Source organism: Pelobates fuscus, chromosome 4 (genome assembly GCF_036172605.1).
Source record: "Pelobates fuscus isolate aPelFus1 chromosome 4, aPelFus1.pri, whole genome shotgun sequence".
NCBI classification, from domain to species: domain Eukaryota; kingdom Metazoa; phylum Chordata; class Amphibia; order Anura; family Pelobatidae; genus Pelobates; species Pelobates fuscus.
The window spans coordinates 306,381,100-306,401,249 of record NC_086320.1 but is presented as its reverse complement, the minus strand read 5'-3'; the positions used below and the strand labels follow the sequence as shown (position 1 = coordinate 306,401,249).

The following is a 20,150-nucleotide window of genomic DNA, read 5'->3' as shown; positions in this document are numbered from 1 at the left end:
ATTATGTTTGTTTCCGAAATGCCTTAACAGTCTCTGATTTTGTTACAACTACAGGAAATTCTGATTCATGAAAAATAATCCTTGTAAGAGGCCAGGTTTTAGAAATAAATTTGTTTTGACTTTAAGTCATATTGATGATTACCGTATTTATCGGCGTATAACATGCACTTTTTTCCCCTGAAAATAGGGGGAAAATCGTGGGTGCGTGTTATACGCCGATATCCCATAATTACTTACCTGTCCTGAAGCGTGGGCCGGCTTCACAGCGCGCACCGCGGTACAGGAACTTTAATTTAAGGTTCCGGTTTCCGGCGGGACTGAAAGGAAGTGTGCATGTGCACACTTCCTTTCAGTCCCGCCGGAAACCGGAACCTTAAATTAAAGTTCCTGTACCGCGGTGCGCGATGTGAAGCCGGCCCACGCTTCAGGACAGGTAAGTAATTATGGGAGGGGAGGAAAGTACACTATGGGAGGGGAGGGGGAGGAAAGTACACTATGGGAGGGGAGGGGGAGGAAAGTACACTATGGGAGGGGAGGGGGGGGAAAGTACACTATGGGAGGGGAGGGGGAGGAAAGTACACTATGGGAGGGGAGGGGGGGGGGAAGTACACTATGGGAGGGGAGGGGGGGGGAAAGTACACTATGGGAGGGGAGGGGGGGGGAAAGTACACTATGGGAGGGGAGGGGGGGAAGTACACTATGGGAGGGGAGGGGGGGAAGTACACTATGGGAGGGGAGGGGGGGATACTATGGGAGGGGAGGGGGGGGATACTATGGGAGTAGAGGGGGGGAGAATACTATGGGAGGGGAGGGGGGAGAATACTATGGGAGGGGAGGGGGGGAGAATACTATGGGAGGGGAGGGGAGAATACTATGGGAGGGGAGGGGAGAATACTATGGGAGGGGAGGGGGGAGAATACTATGGGGGGAGAATACTATGGGAGGGGAGGGGGGATAATACTATGGGAGGGGAGGGGGGGAGAATACTATGGGAGGGGAGGGGGGGGAATACTATGGGAGGGGAGGGGGGAGAATACTATGGGAGGGGAGGGGGGAGAATACTATGGGAGGGGAGGGGGGGAGAATACTATGGGAGGGGGGAGAATACTATGGGAGGGGGGAGAATACTATGGGAGGAGGGGGAATACTATGGGAGGAGGGGGGAATACTATGGGAGGAGGGGGGAATACTATGGGAGGGGGGAGAATACTATGGGAGGGGGGGAGAATACTGTGGAAAGGGGGGGGGACACTATGGGATGAGGGGGGACACTATGGGATGAAGGGGGAATACTATGGGATGAGGGGGGGAATACTATGGCATGAGGGGGGAAATTTCCTGGAATTTCTTTCTAAAAATGAGGTGCGTGTTATACGCCTGTGCGTGTTATACGCCGATAAATACGGTAGTTTGTTCATAACTGTCATAACTGAAACATAATCTAAAATACAATTGTACTGGTTTAATATAACCTTATATATGGTTCACATGGAAGGGTAACTCTAAGTACCTTGATCACTTCAGTGATTTGGAGTTGTCATGTTACCTGGAGTCTGTATGTGCAGTGTTTTATTCTTTTTCATTTTACAAAAAGTGCAGATTTCAAAAGAAATTGCCACTTTTATAAATTAACATTGTTACACCAGCTGGCTGTTAATCAGACAACAGGTCCTGCTACTTCCTGTTTTGGTTAGCTCGGTGGAGCTAACTCAAGAGTTAGCAATTGCCCAGAGCACCTGCCTTGCAAAGACTTTTCATTGAGCTGCATTGGAAAGTCTGTGATTGGACAGCCACAGAAAGTCTGGGCTGGGGAAGAAAGGGAAGGATCGCAAAGGCTGCAGACAAGAGATCTACATCTTCTGCAAACTGTTTTATTTATATCCCCAATACAAAAAATGCATAGTTAAATGCATGCATATTTTTTTTTTTTTTTAATTCTTTATTTTTGTTGTGCAGGTGATTACATAGTACAGGGCTTCCCAAACTTTTATGGGCCGAGACCCACTTTTCAAAACAGTAATTTTTCGAGACCCACTTGCTTTTAATGCGTATTTTAAAAAGTGAACACCATAGCAAACTGCTTTAGAGGCATACAATTGGCACACCATAGCAAACTGCTTTAGATGCATACAATTGGCAAACTATAGCAAACCGCTTTAGATGCATACAATTGGCAAACTATAGCAATCCGCTTTAGAGGCATACAATTGGCACACCGTGGAAATCCGCTTTAGATGCATACAATTGGCACACCGTGGAAATCCGCTTTAGATGCATACAATTGGCACACCATGGCAATTAGCTTTAGATGCATACAATTGGCACACCATGGCAATCAGCTTTAGATGCATACAATTGGTACATCATGGCAGCTTTAAATACATAAACTTGGCACACCATGGCAATCAGCTTTAGATGCATAAACTTCGCATATCATGGCAATCACTTTTAGATGCAAAAACTTGGCAAATCATGGCAATCAGCTTCAGAAGCATACAATTGGTACACCATGGCCAACAGCCAGATGCATAAAATTGGCACACCATGGCAATCAGCTTTAGATGCATAAACTTCGCATATCATGGCAATCACTTTTAGATGCAAAAACTTGGCAAATCATGGCAATCAGCTTCAGAAGCATACAATTGGCACACCATGGCCAACAGTCAGATGCATAAAATTGGCACACCATGGCAATCAGCTTTAGATGCACACAATTGGTATAACATGGCAATTTGATATATCATGGCAGTTTTAGAGGCAGAAACTTTACACATCATGGCAATCAGTTTTAGAGACATACAATTGCTTGCTCACAGACTCAGAATCAGAAATGCTGTTGTCCTGCTCTTTCATCCAGGCACCTCACGTTGATTATCCTAGTGGTGGAACTAATTTAGAGAGGACCCTGGTGCAAGTATGTTTTCTGGGCCCCCATCTAGTGAAAGTGTGACCAAAAGGTAGATCTCCATCTGTCGGAGAACTTCACAATAATATGCCAGATGGAGATCTACCATTTGCACATCATTGAAGGGTTATATTTGTGAGCAGTGTTTGAATGTAAGCATGTTTTTGTATTAAGTATATGTGTGCATGTATGGGTGTATTTGTATGTACTGTTGCTATTGGAATGTAGTGGTGTACTTGTTTGTAATGTTTGCGTCTGAATGCAGGGGTGTTTGTATATGTAGTGTAGGACTTTAAATGCAGGTGTGCTTTTTGTGTGTAGTGTTGGTGTTTGAATGAAGGGGTGTTTGTAGATCATTTTAGTGTTTTAATGCAGGGGTGTGTTTATATGTAATGTTTGCGTTTGATTGCAGTGTGTGTGTGTGTGTGTGTGTGGTGGATGCAGTGTGTGTATATTGTGTTTATAAAATATACATATACACAATGTGCATTTCAATGTAAGTATGTTTTTTTGTATGGAGTATGTGTGCAGTGTATACACACACACACACAGACACACAAATACACACATTGACACAGCGATACACACAATGACAATTAGTTTCCCACACACAGATACACAGCTACTCATGTACACAGATATACACAGACACACACTGACACAAAAGGACACGCAGAGACTCTGCGAGTCGCAGAGACAGGAGGCGAGGGTGTCACTGTGGGAGGGATTGTGTGTACTGGTAACAGTGTGGGGGCAGTGTGAGAAAGGGTTACAGTGGGTGGGCAGTGTGAGAAAGGGTTACAGTGGGCAGGCAGGGGGAGAAAGGGTTACAGTAGGCAGGCAGGGGGAGAAAGGATTACATTGTGCGGGGGGCAGGGGGAGAAAAGGCGACGGGGGGCAGGGGGAGAAAAGGTTACAGTGTGGGGAGAGGGGCAGGGAGAGAAGGGGTTACAGTGGGGGGTAGGCAGAGAAGGGGTTACAGTGGGGGGAGGGAGAGAAGGGGTTACAGTGGGGGAGGGTGGCAGGGAGAGAAGGGGTTACAGTAAGGGAGTTAGGCAGAGAAGGGGTTACAGTGGGGGTAGGCAGAGAAGGGGTTACAGTGGGGATGGGGGGCAGGGAGAGAAGGGGTTACAGTGGGGAGGGTAGGCAGAGAAGGGGTTACAGTGGAGGGGTAGTCAGAGAAGGGGTTACAGTGGGGAGGGTAGGCAGAGAAGGGGTTACAGTGGGGGGTATGCAGAGAAGGGGTTACAGTGGGGAGGGGAGGCAGAGAAGGGGTTACAGTGGGGAGAGTAGGCAGAGAAGGGGTTACAGTGGGGGGGTATGCAGAGAAGGGGTTACAGTGGGGGGTAGGCAGAGAAGGGGTTACAGTAGGGGGGCAGGCAGAGAAGGGGTTACATTGGGGGGGTAGGCAGAGAAGGGGTTACAGTGGGGGGTATGCGAGAAGGGGTTACAGTGGGGGGGAGGAGGGCAGGCAGAGAAGGGGTTACAGTAGGGGGGATGGGGGCAGGCAGAGAAGGGGCTACATTGGGGGGTTGGCAGAGAAGGGGTTACAGTGGGGGGTATGCAGAGAAGGGGTTACAGTGGGGGGTATGCAGAGAAGGGGTTACAGTGGGGGGTAGGCAGAGAATGGGTTACAGTAGGGGGGAGAGAGGCAGGCAGAGAAGGGGTTACATTGGGGGTAGGCAGAGAAGGGGTTACAGTGGGGGGTATGCGAGAAGGGGTTACAGTGGGGGGAGGAGGGCAGGCAGAGAAGGGGTTACAGTAGGGGGAGGGGGGCAGGCAGAGAAGGGGCTACATTGGGGGGTTGGCAGAGAAGGGGTTACAGTGGGGAGGGCAGGCAGAGAAGGGGTTACGGTGGGGGGAGTGGGGGCAGGCAGAGAAGGGGTTATGGTGGGGGAGGGGGAGCAGGCAGAGAAGGGGTTACAGTGGGGAGGGTAGGCAGAGAAGGGGTTACAGTGGGGGGAGGAGGGCAGGCAGAGAAGGGGTTCCAGTAGGGGGGAGGGGGGCAGGCAGAGAAGGGGCTACATTGGGGTGGGGGGGCAGGCAGAGAAGAGGTTACATTGGGGTGGGGGGCAGGCAGAGACGGGGTTACATTGGCGTGGGGGGGGCATTGTTTGGGCTCTGTGCCCTACCTTCATTAGACATCCCTGGTGGTCCAGTGTCTCCCTGGTGGTCCGGTGGGATAACTCTTCGGTCTGAGCTCCGCCGGGTGCAGAGCTGCAGACAGTGTAATAAAAGTCTTGCAAGCTCCCAGAGTGTTGCCATGGTAACGCTCTGGGAGCTCGCGAGACTTCTATCACACGGTCTGCAGCTCTGCACCTGGCGGAGCTGCAGACCGGAGCTGCTGGGCAGACTGACTGGAGGGAGCCCGGCGGCATGCAGGGCAAGCCGCCGGGCTCCCTCCTGGTGTCAGTCTGCTTGCCTGACTGCCCGGCGGCCCTGGATGTGTGGGTCAGCGCGACCCACTGGGGATCGCCCTGCGACCCACCAGTGGGTAGCGACCCACACTTTGGGAACCGCTGACATAGTATAATCGTACGCCACAACAGCGTGCATTTGTATTGAAACATAGGATAAACAGTGACATGAAAGGTTTTGCACAGTTTTGTTGTAAAAGAAACATAAATAGAACAGGCAAATATGTCTAGTCGAGTGTAGATTATTTGCTTTAACAGCAATGGGTTATTCTCAATCGCATCGTCGTCGTCAGGATGCCACAACAGCATGTTCAGACAGGTACATGTAGTTTAGGTAGTGGCATGTATGTTTTATGTGCTTAGGTTTGCATACATTATATTACCAGACGGCCTGAACCGCCATACTAACTGTTACAGACGTAAGGTGTGTGTTAAATAATAACTTGGCAAGTAGAGTCCGGCACTTCTCTGGAAGTAGTATAACCTGGCTAGTGTGGCCCTGGTTTTGGGCAAAAGGTGTGCCTGGCAACAGAGTTTCCAGGGGCTCAAGGCTGCACTAGTAGGTGGTTGTGGCATGAGCGTTGCGTGTGAAACACATGTAAGGGGGTCGCAGTGAGTTCCCTCTTGTGAGTACGTAGGCTTGTGTGGCAAAGTCCCTACATGTGTGTCAGGGTTTCTTTGCTGTTTTAAACAGCAACCCTTTCTGTCTCAGTGATTGAGTTTTCAGCTGCAATTACTATGAGCTGCTTCTGCTTGTTGCCACGGTTACTCACCTGTGAGTAGTAATCAACCCTGCTGCTAATCAGTTCTGCCTATTTAAGCAGCTAAGCCCAGAACCTCCTTGCCCTTGCGTGGTTTCCTGTTCCCCAGAAGTCTCCTTGTTCCTGTGTTTCCTGTTTGCTCCTGGTTCCTGACTCCGGCCTTGTTCCTGACTCCGCTGCTCTCCGTGCTCCTGATCCTGGCTTGTCTGACTACCCGCTCTGGTGACTGACCCCTGCTTGATTCCTGGACTTTGCTTTTGTTATTTATTTTGTTATTTATTAATAAAGGTGTGTTTGCATCTACTTCTGTCTCTGTCTGGTTCCTGGTCCCTGACATTACGCAAGGGCCAGGAGGTTCTGGGCTTAGCTGCTTAAATAGGCAGAACTGATTAGCAGCAGGGTTGATTACTACTCACAGGTGAGTAACTGTGGCAACAAGCAGAAGCAGCTCATAGTAATTGCAGCTGAAAACTCAATCACTGAGACAGAAAGGGTTGCTGTTTAAAACAGCAAAGAAACCCTGACAGTATCTTGGGTGCGGGCCCTTTGCCGGACGAATCGGGCAAAACTTTAACACGTGACCGTGGTGTCCGCAGTATAGGCACAGACCCTCCCTCCTCCTAAAGGCTCTCTCCTCGACCGCTGAGTACCAAGAATTCCAAGATGTATTTGACAAAGGTCAAGCCAGCGTTCTGCTACCACACCGTCCGTATGACTGTGGTATCGAACTCCAACCGGGTACCAATCCTCCCCGGGGCCGGATTTACCCACTGTCTGTAGCAGAGAATCGAGCCATGGAGGAGTATGTTACCGATGCACTGTCTAAGGGTTTTATTCGGAAGTCATCTTCTCCTGCCGGGGCCGGCTTTTTCTTTGTAAAGAAAAAAGATGGCGAGTTGAGACCCTGTATCGACTATAGGGGTCTCAATCGCATTACTATTAAGAATGCCTACCCCATTCCATTAATCACGGAGTTATTTGACCGCCTCAAGGGAGCAACGGTCTTCACCAAACTTGATCTGAGAGGGGCATATAATCTCGTCCGGATAAAAGAGGACCACGAATGGAAAACCGCATTTAACACCAGGAGCGGCCATTACGAATACCTAGTAATGCCCTTTGGTCTTTGCAATGCTCCGGCGGTTTTCCAAGAATTTATAAATGACGTCCTGCGAGATATGCTGCAGCAATGTGTGGTGGTTTATCTTGATGATATTCTGATCCATTCCACATCTCTCGAGAACCATCACGCAGACGTTTCTCGTGTTCTACAGAGACTTAGAGAAAATAATCTGTTCTGCAAATTGGAGAAATGTGAGTTTCACTGCAAACAGGTCACATTCTTGGGATATGTTATCTCAGATGCTGGATTCTCTATGGATCCGGAGAAACTTTCGGCTGTACTAAAATGGCCTCGACCTACGGGTCTTCGCTCTATACAACGTTTTCTGGGCTTCGCCAATTATTATCGGAAGTTCATACGCAACTTTTCTTCCTTGGTTAAACCTCTCACGGACATGACCAGGAGAGATGCTGATCCACAGCATTGGTCACAAGAAGCCATTACTGCCTTTGAGTCTCTCAAAGTCGCCTTTGCTGCTGCTCCTATACTGGCACACCCTAACCCTGCCTTACCATTCATTCTTGAAGTCGATGCGTCTGAGACAGGAGTAGGCGCCCTCCTGTCTCAACGTCCTAACCCTGAGAGCTCCAGGCATCCGTGCGGGTATTTCTCGAGGAAATTGAACCCGGCGGAATGCAATTACCAGATTGGTGATAGAGAACTTCTAGCCATAATTTTAACTCTCAAAGAATGGAGGCACCTTCTTGAGGGTACTTCAGTGCCAATCCTCATCCTCACAGACCACAAGAACCTTACATATCTTTCCGAAGCTAAGCGGCTTTCCCCCCGGCAAGCTAGATGGGCTCTCTTCCTATCAAGGTTCAATTATGTGGTTTCTTACTTGCCCGGTACTGAAAACATTCGGGCTGATGCCTTGTCTCGACAGTTCTCCCCTCCATCTAGAGAGGAGATAACCCCTACTCCTGTGATTCCTCCGGACCATATACTGGCAACCATCCGTACTAACCTCACCTCACCCCTAGGCGAGGAGATTCTGGCTGCACAAAGTAATGCTCCTCCAGAGAAACCTAATGGCCGTGGTTTTGTACCTATTAACCTCCGTACGAAACTATTGAGTACATACCACGACCCCAAAGCAGCTGGACATCCAGGCAAAAACCAGTTAATATGGTCCGTCTCCCGGCAATTTTGGTGGCCTAGTCTCCGTTCGGATGTCACCGCTTTTGTAGCTGCCTGTCCTGTGTGCGCTCAAAATAAAACCCCACGACGCCCTCCAGTGGGTCTCCTGCAAACCATACCTAATGGTGAACGACCCTGGACCCACTTATCCATGGGTTTTATCGTAGATCTTCCGGTCTCCCGTGGCAATACAGTCGTTCTCATGGTTGTTGACCGATTCTCGAAGATGTCGCATTGCATTCCCTTGAAAAAACTACCAACTTCCCAGGAACTTGCAACTATTTTTGCTCGGGAGGTCTTTCGTTTGCATGGGTTACCCAAAGTGATAGTCTCAGATAGGGGTAGCCAGTTCGTGTCCAGATTTTGGAGAGCTTTTTGTACGCAAATGGGAATTCAGCTTTCCTTCTCCTCGGCCTACCACCCGCAATCCAATGGTGCAGCGGAACGAGCTAACCAAACACTGGAACAGTTTCTGCGTTGCTACATTTCTGACCACCAGAACAACTGGTCTGATCTGCTACCCTGGGCGGAGTTTGCCCACAATAGTGCGATTAATGCCTCCTCCCGGCTATCCCCATTCTTGGCAAACTATGGGTTTCAACCGTCCATGTTGCCTGATACGTTCTTGCCACAGGGGATACCGGCATTGGAGGAACATCTCAGGGAACTCCGTTCCACTTGGGTGCAGGTTCAGAATTCTTTGCAACGCGCAACGCAGAACTACAAACTCCAGGCCGACCGCAGACGCCTTCCTGCACCTACCTATCAGGTCGGAGAGAGGGTCTGGCTGTCTTCCCGTAACCTACGCCTCCGTGTTCCCTCACAAAAACTGGCACCCCGATACGTTGGGCCATTTCGTATACTTCGAAGGGTTAACCCTGTAGCTTACGCACTTGACCTTCCTGCTAACATGCGCATCTCAAATGTTTTCCATGTTTCCCTCTTGAAACCGTTGGTTTGTAATCGGTACACCACCTCAGTGCCACGTCCACGTCCTGTTCTGATTGACAATCATGAGGAATATGAAATACGCAGCATCATTGACTCACGGGTCTTCAGAGGACAGATCCAATACTTGGTGCACTGGAAAGGATACGGTCCAGAGGAACGCTCCTGGGTTCCAGCCTCTGATGTCCATGCACCATCCCTCCTTCGTTCCTATCATGCCCGCTTCCCCATGAAACCCGGACCCACCAGAAGAGATGGGGGGAGTCGTTGAGGGGGAGGTACTGTCAGGGTTTCTTTGCTGTTTTAAACAGCAACCCTTTCTGTCTCAGTGATTGAGTTTTCAGCTGCAATTACTATGAGCTGCTTCTGCTTGTTGCCACGGTTACTCACCTGTGAGTAGTAATCAACCCTGCTGCTAATCAGTTCTGCCTATTTAAGCAGCTAAGCCCAGAACCTCCTTGCCCTTGCGTGGTTTCCTGTTCCCCAGAAGTCTCCTTGTTCCTGTGTTTCCTGTTTGCTCCTGGTTCCTGACTCCGGCCTTGTTCCTGACTCCGCTGCTCTCCGTGCTCCTGATCCTGGCTTGTCTGACTACCCGCTCTGGTGACGGACCCCTGCTTGATTCCTGGACTTTGCTTTTGTTATTTATTTTGTTATTTATTAATAAAGGTGTGTTTGCATCTACTTCTGTCTCTGTCTGGTTCCTGGTCCCTGACATTGTGTGAGTAGAGAGATCCCCTTCCTGGGTCAAAGTGGAGGTGAGGTGGCTTTTTTGGTTTTAGAGAGGGGAGGGGGGGGGGAGTCTCTGTTGTAGTTCTCGGTCTGGTCCCCTAGTGTTGCGGGTATCTTGTGGGTCTAATTGGAGTGTCCAAAATGGGGACGACCGTGTGTAGCATGTTTTGCGTGGTGGAGGGGCGTATTGTAACTATAGTGGTGAGGTGCATCAAAAATAAACAGCAGTCTCTTGGGTCTAAGTACAGGGTCTAGTGCAGGGGTAGGCAACCTTTTAGCAGCACTGTGCCGAAATAAGATTGTGATGTCCCATAGCGTGCTGGTCCTATTTTTTTGAAATTGAGGTGTGCATGTTGCCATATTCGTCTTGGGTTATTATATACTGCAGTTGCTTTGTATCGTTGCATTTGTGTATGTATGAGCTATTATATTGTATATGTTCACGAGTAGTTTGTGGTACTGTGTACCTATGAATATCGGCTGTGTAGGGGGGCTGCTTGTGAATTTGTGTGTGTGGATGGATATATCACATTGTGTGTTTCGTAATGTGTGTATGTGTGGGGCTGTTTGGGGAATTGCATGTCAGAGACTGCACGTGGGGTTGTGTGCATGTATATGGATTGTGTTTGTGTGTGGGCTGCAGGGACGTTTTAGCCGCGAGGCAGACAAGGCATTTGCCTTGGGCGGCATTTTCCAGGGGGCGGCAAAAAAAGCCGCCCCCAAATGCCCAAGGCAAATGTCTTGCATGGCGGCGGGCTGCTGGGCGGGCGGCGAGGGAGCACTTCCTCTGAGCTCTCTGCTCAGCTCCCTCACGCGCCGCACAGTGAAGCTGGGAGCCGGAATATGACATCATATTCCGGTTCCGCCTCCCAGCCTCATTCTGCGGGCGGCGCGCGAGGGAGCTCAGAGGAAGTGCTCCCTCGCCGCCCACCCAGCAGCCCGACCGCCCAGCAGCCACTGGACCACCAGGGAGAAAGATGACCCCCCCCCAGCATTCCCAAAGGTAAGGAGGCTGGGGGGGTTAAAGTAAAAAGTGTTAATGTGAGTGAGTGAGTGTGTGTGTGTCTGTTAGTGTGTGAGTGTGTGTGTCTGTTAGTGAGTGTGTGTCTGTTAGTGAGTGTGTGTCTGTTAGTGTGTGTGTGTGTGTCTGTTAGTGTGCCTGTTAGTGTATGTGTCTGTTAGTGTATGTGTGTGTGTGTGTGTTTGTCTGTTAGTGTATGCGTATCTGTCAGTGAATGTGTGTGTGTGTATGTATTTAGAAGGCGGGGCGGGGGGAAGGGTTGGGTGGGGATGGCGCCTGAGTTTTGTCCTGCTTAGGGCAGCACAAAACCAGGATACACCACTGGTGGGCTGCTATTATTTGTATGAGGGGAGGGATATTCTGCATCTCTGTGTATATCTAGAAGTGTGGGCTGCTCTACTACAGTGTGGATTCCCATTCACAAGTGCTGGGAGGAATTGATCTGAGATCACTTCTTCTCTGTGCTGCAATGCATAAATTGACGATTGTCCTTCACCACCTTTTCGTATTAGCAGATATCTGAAGATTCACTCGGAATCCTGATAGGCCAGAGCCTGTTTGGCTCTAGCAGCCTTGAGTGCCGTGCAAAGACACCTCGAGTGCCGTGCATGGCACACGTGCCATAGGTTGCCTACCCCTGGTCTAGTGTATTCAGTCTATGGACCTGTTATGTAGTAAAGAGTCCAGCTACTCGAGCAATGTTCTTCCGGTATCTCCTCCGGTATGCAGTTTGCGTTGCGTCGAGCGAGGGGTGAACTCCTGGATGGTGGAGGGGTTCATACCCAACAGACCGGTTGTAGCCGATCTCACTTGTCCGTGCAGGCTCAGGCGTTGCATATGCTAGTCCAGCTCCCGGAGAGTCGTTGCCCTATGTGTCTCACCTTGATGGGTGAATGATATTGCTCTTGGGAACCCCCAACGGTACGGAATGTCCTTGGCCCTTAATGTCTGCAATAGTGGCTGTAGGGTATTGTGCCATGTGATGGTGCCTCTGGTGAGGTCTGGGTATAGAGATAGGGTAGACCCCTCAAACACCAGGGGAGAGTGTCCTCGGGCAGCCGCCCGGATCGAGATCTCGTCCTGTAGCGATTGAAACCTGATTATTAGATCTGCTGACGTCTCCGCTGGAGCTGTAGTTGGCTTCGCTAGTCGGAACATGCCCTCGGGCTTGATCGCCTTGGCCTGTTTTGGCGGCAGCAGGGTATTAAGCAGGCGTCTTATATAGTGTGGCAAGTCGGTTGGGCTCACCGAGTCTGGTACGCCCCGTAATTTCAAATTGGTGCGTCTCCTGCGTTCCTCCTGGGCTTCCATTCTGTCCTCTGCGGCCCTTTGCCTTTCCTGCAGCTCCGCCAGCGTGTGTTCCACAGCCGTGAGTTTGGTGCCCTGTGTGTCTGACTTTACCTCCAGGAGGGTTATTTTTTGCACCGCTCCGTCTATGGCGTCTTTATAATGGGCCATATCCGCCGCTATATTCGCTCTCAGTTCCGAGAGCATGTCCTTAAGTTGGGCAGCTGTGACCGGATCACCGGCGGCTGGAGGTCTGACTTTTGGCTCCAATGGCTGTATTTTCGGGTTCCCCACCCCAGGGGTGTAAGAGAGATCCTCAGAGGAGTGTGAGGAACCTTCATCTCCCGACGCCATCTTGTCCCATGTTTGTCGTTGAGGGCCTCGCAGCATTTCACCGATATCGTGGTAAAAGGGGCCTCTATCCGCCCTCTGTTTTTTGTTTTTCCGACCCATCACACACTTAGGTAGGTATGTGGTAACTTGGTGCCGGTTCTTGGCTCTATTTTCCCTTTTATCGCTGTAGATTAATTCAGAAGCTCGGAGCTCGGGAAAAGTGCGGCCGCTCCGTTCGGCTGCTAGCTCCGCCCCCCATGCATTCATATTTTAATTGGGGTGAGGAGGATGTGTTTCTACTAAATAGTAATTTTTTTCATTTATTATTTTTTTATTAGTGCAGTTGACTATAAAAGCATCTGTATGTACTGCCAGTCGTGTTTTATCTCATAACAGGTTAGATTATTTTAGATTAAATAAGCATATCTCGTATAACTAGTTTGTATTTTTTCTCATAGTCAATGGAAAAGCGTGCAATTCAGTTAAAAAGACGTGCATCTCCTTGAAATAATTCCAAAACATTTTAACGTACTTTTCTACGTTTTTCTTACTTTATTATGGGTTGTATATTTGTTTAAAATTGTTTGCTTGCTAGTTTTAAAAAATAATGTAGCAAGTGATGCATTAACCTAATTTCATATATAGAAGCTCACATTTCTAATGCCAGTTCTTTAATGCTGTCCTTCACATGTCAGCATCTTTACTGCCCATTTCTTATTAATGAAGCTTCTTCCATCTGCATGCATATATTTAAGACTGCCAACAATTTCTGGGGTTATATTTAAATAAATTATGCTTATCTGAGGTTAAAACCCCAAGTCTGCCCTTCTTACTAGTTAAACATATTAAATTTACAATTTGAATGATGCAGCTATTATTTTCTTTGATGTTAAAGCTGTTCACTTAGGAATATACAACGTTAACACAGGTGAACTCATCTTGAGCATGTAATCTAAACTATAACTCTTGGCAAAATCACTACTGAATTTGTTTTAATGACGGCTAGATTCAGAGTCAAGTCGCAGAGAGGTCAACCAGCTAATCAAAGAGACAAAGGATGGGTGGCTTTACCAGCAATAGAGTAGTACAAAATATACGGTCTAAAAGAGCGATACGGCAGTGATGGCAAACATATTCATATTACGAAACAAAGTAGCGGAGAGAAATGGAGGGATAAACAGATGTTAATTTTTACAGAAACAAGTATTTTTCTATGACCTCAAAAGGCTTCCAGGTGCAAAGTGTTCATGGCCCAGTTTATCTATTTAGTTGGTACAGAACTGATAATAATTACATACATCTCTCCTAATATTTCAGATGGGATGTGAGTAGGGTGTGCACCCAAGGGTGGAGCTGTTCTACGAAATTTAGGTGATTTATGAATAACAAGTTGTGCAATTACAATTTAATCCAGGACAAAAAGCAATGTATCATGTACACAGACATATTTCTAACCTGATGTACTGTAGTTAATAGATATTAATGTGAATATTATTGCTGTGGAGCTCTGTTGTACACTCACACACGGACAATATGGAGCACCTAGAAAAGAGGGACATCAGAAAAGTAAAGAGGAACAGAGGATTGAGAAAACTAGGGTCTGTTTCTTCTAAATAGGGACAGTTGAGAGGTAGGTAAGCAACTTTTTAACAAGCAAACTGGCCAATGTCAGGTCTATTAGAGCAAGGTTATCCAGTTCAGACCTTTGTAGTGAAACTGTCCCTGTTCTTGAGAAAAATATATCGTTAGTAAACTTCTTAGTGTGTGTCAGCTCTCATGTACTCACCTTGGCGGTCCGCCGGTCAGCTGTCCCTGTGATCTGGCGGACCGTCGTTCCCATGTTGCCTGCTGTCTCAGACGGCCTCCTGGACTCCGGCAGCTGTGCACCTGCCTCTTTTTATGACACGGTGCACGGAAGCCGGCGTCATGATGACATTAGAGCTCAAAACACTAGAGCACAACATACACTCACATTTTGGGTGTGGGGCTAAGATAACCAGTGCCCTTTTGTTGTTCCTAGTGTTACTAGTGTCCCAATAGCAGGTTACTTTTGTCCTTTTGGTATATATTGCTCTCGACTACTCTGTTTTCTGGTTCCTCTGACTCGGCTTTGTTTCTCGTACTTGTGTATTTCTGGCATCCCTTGACCTTGGCTTATTCTGACGTTCCTTGAATTTTATTCTATATTCCGGCCATTCTAAGGATCGGTTTAGGGACCTTCTATATTTCTCTTGTCTCTATTTATTCTGGTGCGTTTTCATTCTGCGTGTTGGGTTATATGTTACAATGTGATATTCATCAGTTCTCTGCATCCTATACATAGTGTATTGTAGCACTGAAATTCAGTCCAATGATTGGATGATTAACTTGGCTGTAGTAAGAAACTTAACTGGCACCTAAGAATGAAGTGAGGATATATTTTAATGAAATAGTAGGCTTCTGAACCAATAACAACTGTAGATCATTTTTGTCTTTTTGTATACAAGTGATAAAGACTAACTCTCTTTGTACCCAAAACGTAATTAGTGCAGTTACAAAAAAATGAATAATGAGGAGGTGGAGCCTGCTCACCATCCAAGAATGATTCCATTCCTTGTAACTCCCGAGTTTTCCCTAGTTTTCGAATAAGACCATATATATCTCTGACTAAGTGCATAAAATATCACTGACATCTGATTTGGGAAGATCCCTGCTTTGACTAGATTACAATTTTCCATCATTTAACGACTAAATAGACGTCTAGGAAATCCTCTCTTCTCTACTTGGTTACTCTTCGAACTGCTCATTACCATCACACTCCATGTTGGTCAAGCAATTGCAAAAGCCACCCACGGGTGTGAATGGAGACACAAGGGATTTTGGCACCCTGCTATAGCTACCAATGAGGCTTACTTTAATAGAGCCAGCTAGACAAAACATATTCTGCATTGCCTGAGGCTGCCACCGCTACACAAGCCCCATTCACACTACCTGCCTCTACCTCAATTACAGAGCTAGAACATGTATTAGAAGATATAGATGCCCCCACTATGAAAAGAGACATTCAGAATGTGTTCATCAACATCAGAGGCTTGTTTGACATGGACCGTGTTGTGGTGAAAACAGAAGTATAGGCAGTCATAGACAGGGTTAAAGCAACCGAGGAAGACATATTACATCTCCATAAAGGTTTGATTCCTATGCAAGAAACATTGGCCCAACTCCAGTCTCCACAAAACAATATTTCATTGTGAATGAATTTACAGCCTTAATCAGAATTATTCAACCCCAATGTACAGGCTGTCAGCTGTTTGCAGTGGACAAATCAAGCAAAAGCAGTTGAAATAACTCAACACAACAAATGCTTTAAGTTGTTTCCCCAAATTCAATTGAAAATGCAACTTATAATGACTTCTCCAGTCTTAAAACTATTCAACTCCTTTGTGGCAACATTTGTTAGTACTAAGTAGAGCACCCTTTTGCTGTTATGACCTGCTACAAATGAGATGCCTAGCCAGACACCAGCTTCTGGCAGCTTTCCTGAGGAATCTTAACCCATTGTTTAAGTCAGGTGACTGTGATGTCCATTGTAGAGTTTTCCAGTTCTTCTTCTGCAATCAAGCCTTGGTGGAATTTGACATATGATTCAGCCTCCTCACAGACTCCATTTTCTACTAGGATTTCCTGATACTTCAATGAAACCATCTGGCATGGAAACCTTCTGCGTTTAGTATGCGCCATACTGTGCTCACTGAAACCTGCTGAAGACCTTGATTAGTTGAATCAGGTGTGCTTGAGACAACACCTGTTTTGCATATTTGTGCTGTGATGAATTCTATTCAGGGGGTTGAATAATTTTGAATCTGGAAATGTCATCATAAGTTACATTTTCAGTTCGAATCAGGCGAAACCACTTGAAGCATCCGCTGTGTTCAGCTATTTCAATTGCTTTTGTTTGATTTGTTCGTTTCAAACAGCTGAAAGTCTGTAAATTTTGACAGTAAACCTGATTATGAATGGTATTTGATTAATTTGTTTACAAGTGTAAGTGATGAAAGGGTAAGAAGTTGAACTATAACAATTTAGGAGCATATAGGAAGAAAGCTTACTTACCTCTACCCCCCTTCCAAAGCAAGCAACGACCATGTCCTTTGATGGGACATACCATAAAAATGAATCTACTTCCGCACTTAACTCACTAGGGATGTCTGGTGTCACTCTCAATTGCACAAAAGTCGTATGATGCCCGGATTGCAAGGGAAGACCCTATATTCCTTTGAGTCTCATCAACTCATCTTCTACAATGACCTTACTTGGTATACCCTGTGGAGTAAATCTATACATCTCATCACATTAGAACTTGGATCCAGGCGGTCTTCATATGATCTTACTGTGGCTGGTCATTTGGATTTAGTTCCCCCAAAGAGTTCTGAATTTTATCACTACCCTTTAAGAATGTTTCTTTATATGTTACAGCAGGGCAATGGTCACGAAATATGCAAAATGCAGTTTCTACAGATCTTGAATAAATTGAATGTTGTGTATTTGTATTTATGCATGCAAGCAACAATTAAGAACATTCTAGAAATCTAAATGTAATTATTTCAGACAGGCCTCCATGCTTGTAATAAAACCAGTGTGTTACCTAAAATTACAATTTTTACAATAATGTATATTAAAATTGAGAAACCTTTTTAAAACACAATATATTCAAATTAATATATAGAATATATTTAAATTATCCATTTTTACAACACTTAAAAGCTTATATTTTATGTTTTTTAACCTGCATTAAAGGTGGCAAAACAACATAAAAGGTTAAAAAGTAAAGAGACACATGGACAATTAATATCAGTGACAGATTTCCCATCATGCCTTTGAGGCCATAGTCTGGGGATGGCACACAGGAGTGGGGAGGTCCTGCTGAAACCCTGTCTAGCTGATGGTACGGTAGGGTTAAATAGCTATTTCCCCTTCTCACCCAGCATCCATGGCAGAAGGCCTTCTCTATCCTGCAAGCAGCTGAAGGAATTATCGTAGAGTGTGTGAAGATGATGAGCAGTCATAATCCTGCACGACCTACTGTATCTCCAACTGCTGAAGTCTCCACTCCACTGAGCAAGGGGTAGAATTAGAAGAGACACAGGGGAAGGAGGTTACACTAGAAATGAACAACTGGAGAATGGGGACATGAGAGTAGAACAAGTGATTGAAAGGGAAGATTAGTGGGCACACATGATGGATGACCAGGAGAAAAGAGGAAAATCATTGTGTAAAGCAGGTTGGAAGAGTTGTACTGGTATTTTTTTTTTTAATTCTTTATTTTTGTGTGCAAGATTTCACAGATAAGCCGTGGTGCCACAATAGCAGTCACGTGCGATTAATGCTAAGGCTAACAAAAGAGAGTACCTTTCTTTTAATTAGTTGTGCTGTAAGTGCCTAGCTGCATTATAACAATCATTAACGTAAAATAACAATGCAAAACTTAAAATAGACATGTATGTTACGGAGCAAAGGTTGCAGACAGCAAAGGCACAAATAGGTTTAAACTCGCTTGAATCTGAGCTAGTCTGGACATAGTTATTCTCATGTTAAATCTGATAAACTACCAGTGACATCTCTCCCCACAAACCCCCGTGTGAACAGGCTAGGGAACCGAGAGGAAAGCAGCAATGTCGGCAGACAGTCATGGGAATCCAGTTAGAGTAGAAAAACCTCCGGGGTTGCGAGCACTCAGCCCATAATGTCCTAGTCTCCATAGTGTCAGCCAATGCCTTTTAGGGGATGAGTGGGAGCCCCCTGTGCCGGTCTGTGCTGCCGTGATGTGAGTCGTAGTCCCCTCAGTCGAGCAGTGTGTGGCTTGGGTGTCTCAGCGGGGATCGGCATCTGTGTCAGCGAGTAAGCTGTGGCTCTGGTAGTGGATCTCTCCCGACTGTGTGTTTTCAGGCCGTAGCCGCAAAGGTGCTTCCAGTGGGACTCACTTGTGAAGGTGTCGCCTCTTGCCGGATCGGTCCGCAGGTACATTCTTTTTAGGGGGATCGGTGTGGGCCGTTTCTGGGCCTCACTGCCAGTTTTGGTGCCATCCCCTATGGTCTCCGCCATCTTGACTGCTGCGCCTTGGTGTTGAATCAGGGCGGCCCTGCTGCTGCTCCCTGGGTGGTCGCGGCATGCGGGGGTGAGGACCGGGATCACCCCCCTGGTCCATAGGGGGGGGACGGGGCCATGTCCCCACACTTCTGGCCCTTGTCTGAGCACCGATGGGCAGGATAGCGGGGCAGCGGCCGTCTGCTCCACTCACCGCCGGAGTAGGCCTCGTTGGCGCCAGTGAGGATTCTTCCACCAGGGGACTGAAACCAGCCGGGCCAGCCTCACCCTGGGTCCGGTACTCTCCACCCGATGAGGTTCACCGTCGTTGGTCACCATTTTTATGCCAAAAAGTCAGATTTTCTTGCTCGTTTCGTTCGAAGTTTCAGGAGCTGGTCTGACATGCGAATATCTCGCTTTTTTTTTTTTTTTTTCTCCCCCTCTCTTCCCTTCTTCTTCCTGTTGGGTTTACATGGACTCCCGCAGCACTCTCGGGGAGGGTTTTCCTCATGCTCCCCCAATTAACTCCATATTTTTGTGGAGTTTTGGATGTATTCCCAGGGTTCTGGGACGCATTTTCTGTCTTCCACTAAGTGGGAGTGGAGATGGAACTTCTTATCAAGAATGTGGGTATGTTTGGACTCATGTTTGATTTACATGAGGTCATATGAATGTAATTGTTATGTGTTTTCTTCCCCTTCCTTTTTTCCTTCTTTTTTTTTCCCGCCGGGGGGTATGGTCCCGAGTCTCAAATGCTTAGACTATGGTTAAGTTTATGACGGTGAATGTACAGGGTCTGAATAACCCAACTAAAAGAGCCATGGTGTACCAATATATTAAAAAGGAAGGTGCAAAAGTTATATTACTCCAAGAAACTCACTGGTTAAGGAAAGATATAAAACGTTTTATCCCAAAAAAAAATAAAATCCAACTCTGTTCTTCATTGGAGGATAAAAAGAAATGTGGAGTAGCTTTATTAGCAACAGATGATCTAGATATTCAAGTTATATACCAGGATATAGATAAAAATGGCAGATTCATCTTAGCTATATGTAAAATACAAGATGAAGAATTCACTATTGTAAACATCTATGCTCCTAATACTAACCCAGTTCAGTTTATACAAATGGTTTTGAGTAAATTAGAAAAAATTAAAAAGGGTAAGATTATTATAGGAGGAGATTTTAATTGCATTTTGGACGGAACGTTGGATAGGAACTCATTGATAGGGGTAATGCAAGATAAAAGGGGAAAGAAATCCTCAATGCAATTCTCAACTCTGATAAACAAGTATGAATTATTAGATCTTTGGAGGATAAATCACCCAGCAGAAAAAGATTATACCTGCTTTTCGAAAGCACATTGTACCTACTCTAGATTAGACTTGTTTCTGGGTTCTTTAGAGGTTCCACATAAGATT

General features: G+C 46.7%; 1 protein-coding gene across 6 annotated transcripts in view; it reads left to right on the top strand.

Annotated features, from left to right (window-relative positions):
* Positions 1-20,150, top strand: part of SGCE (sarcoglycan epsilon) — a 108,042-nt gene that overhangs the window by 30,277 nt on the left and 57,615 nt on the right. The window lies entirely within an intron of this gene.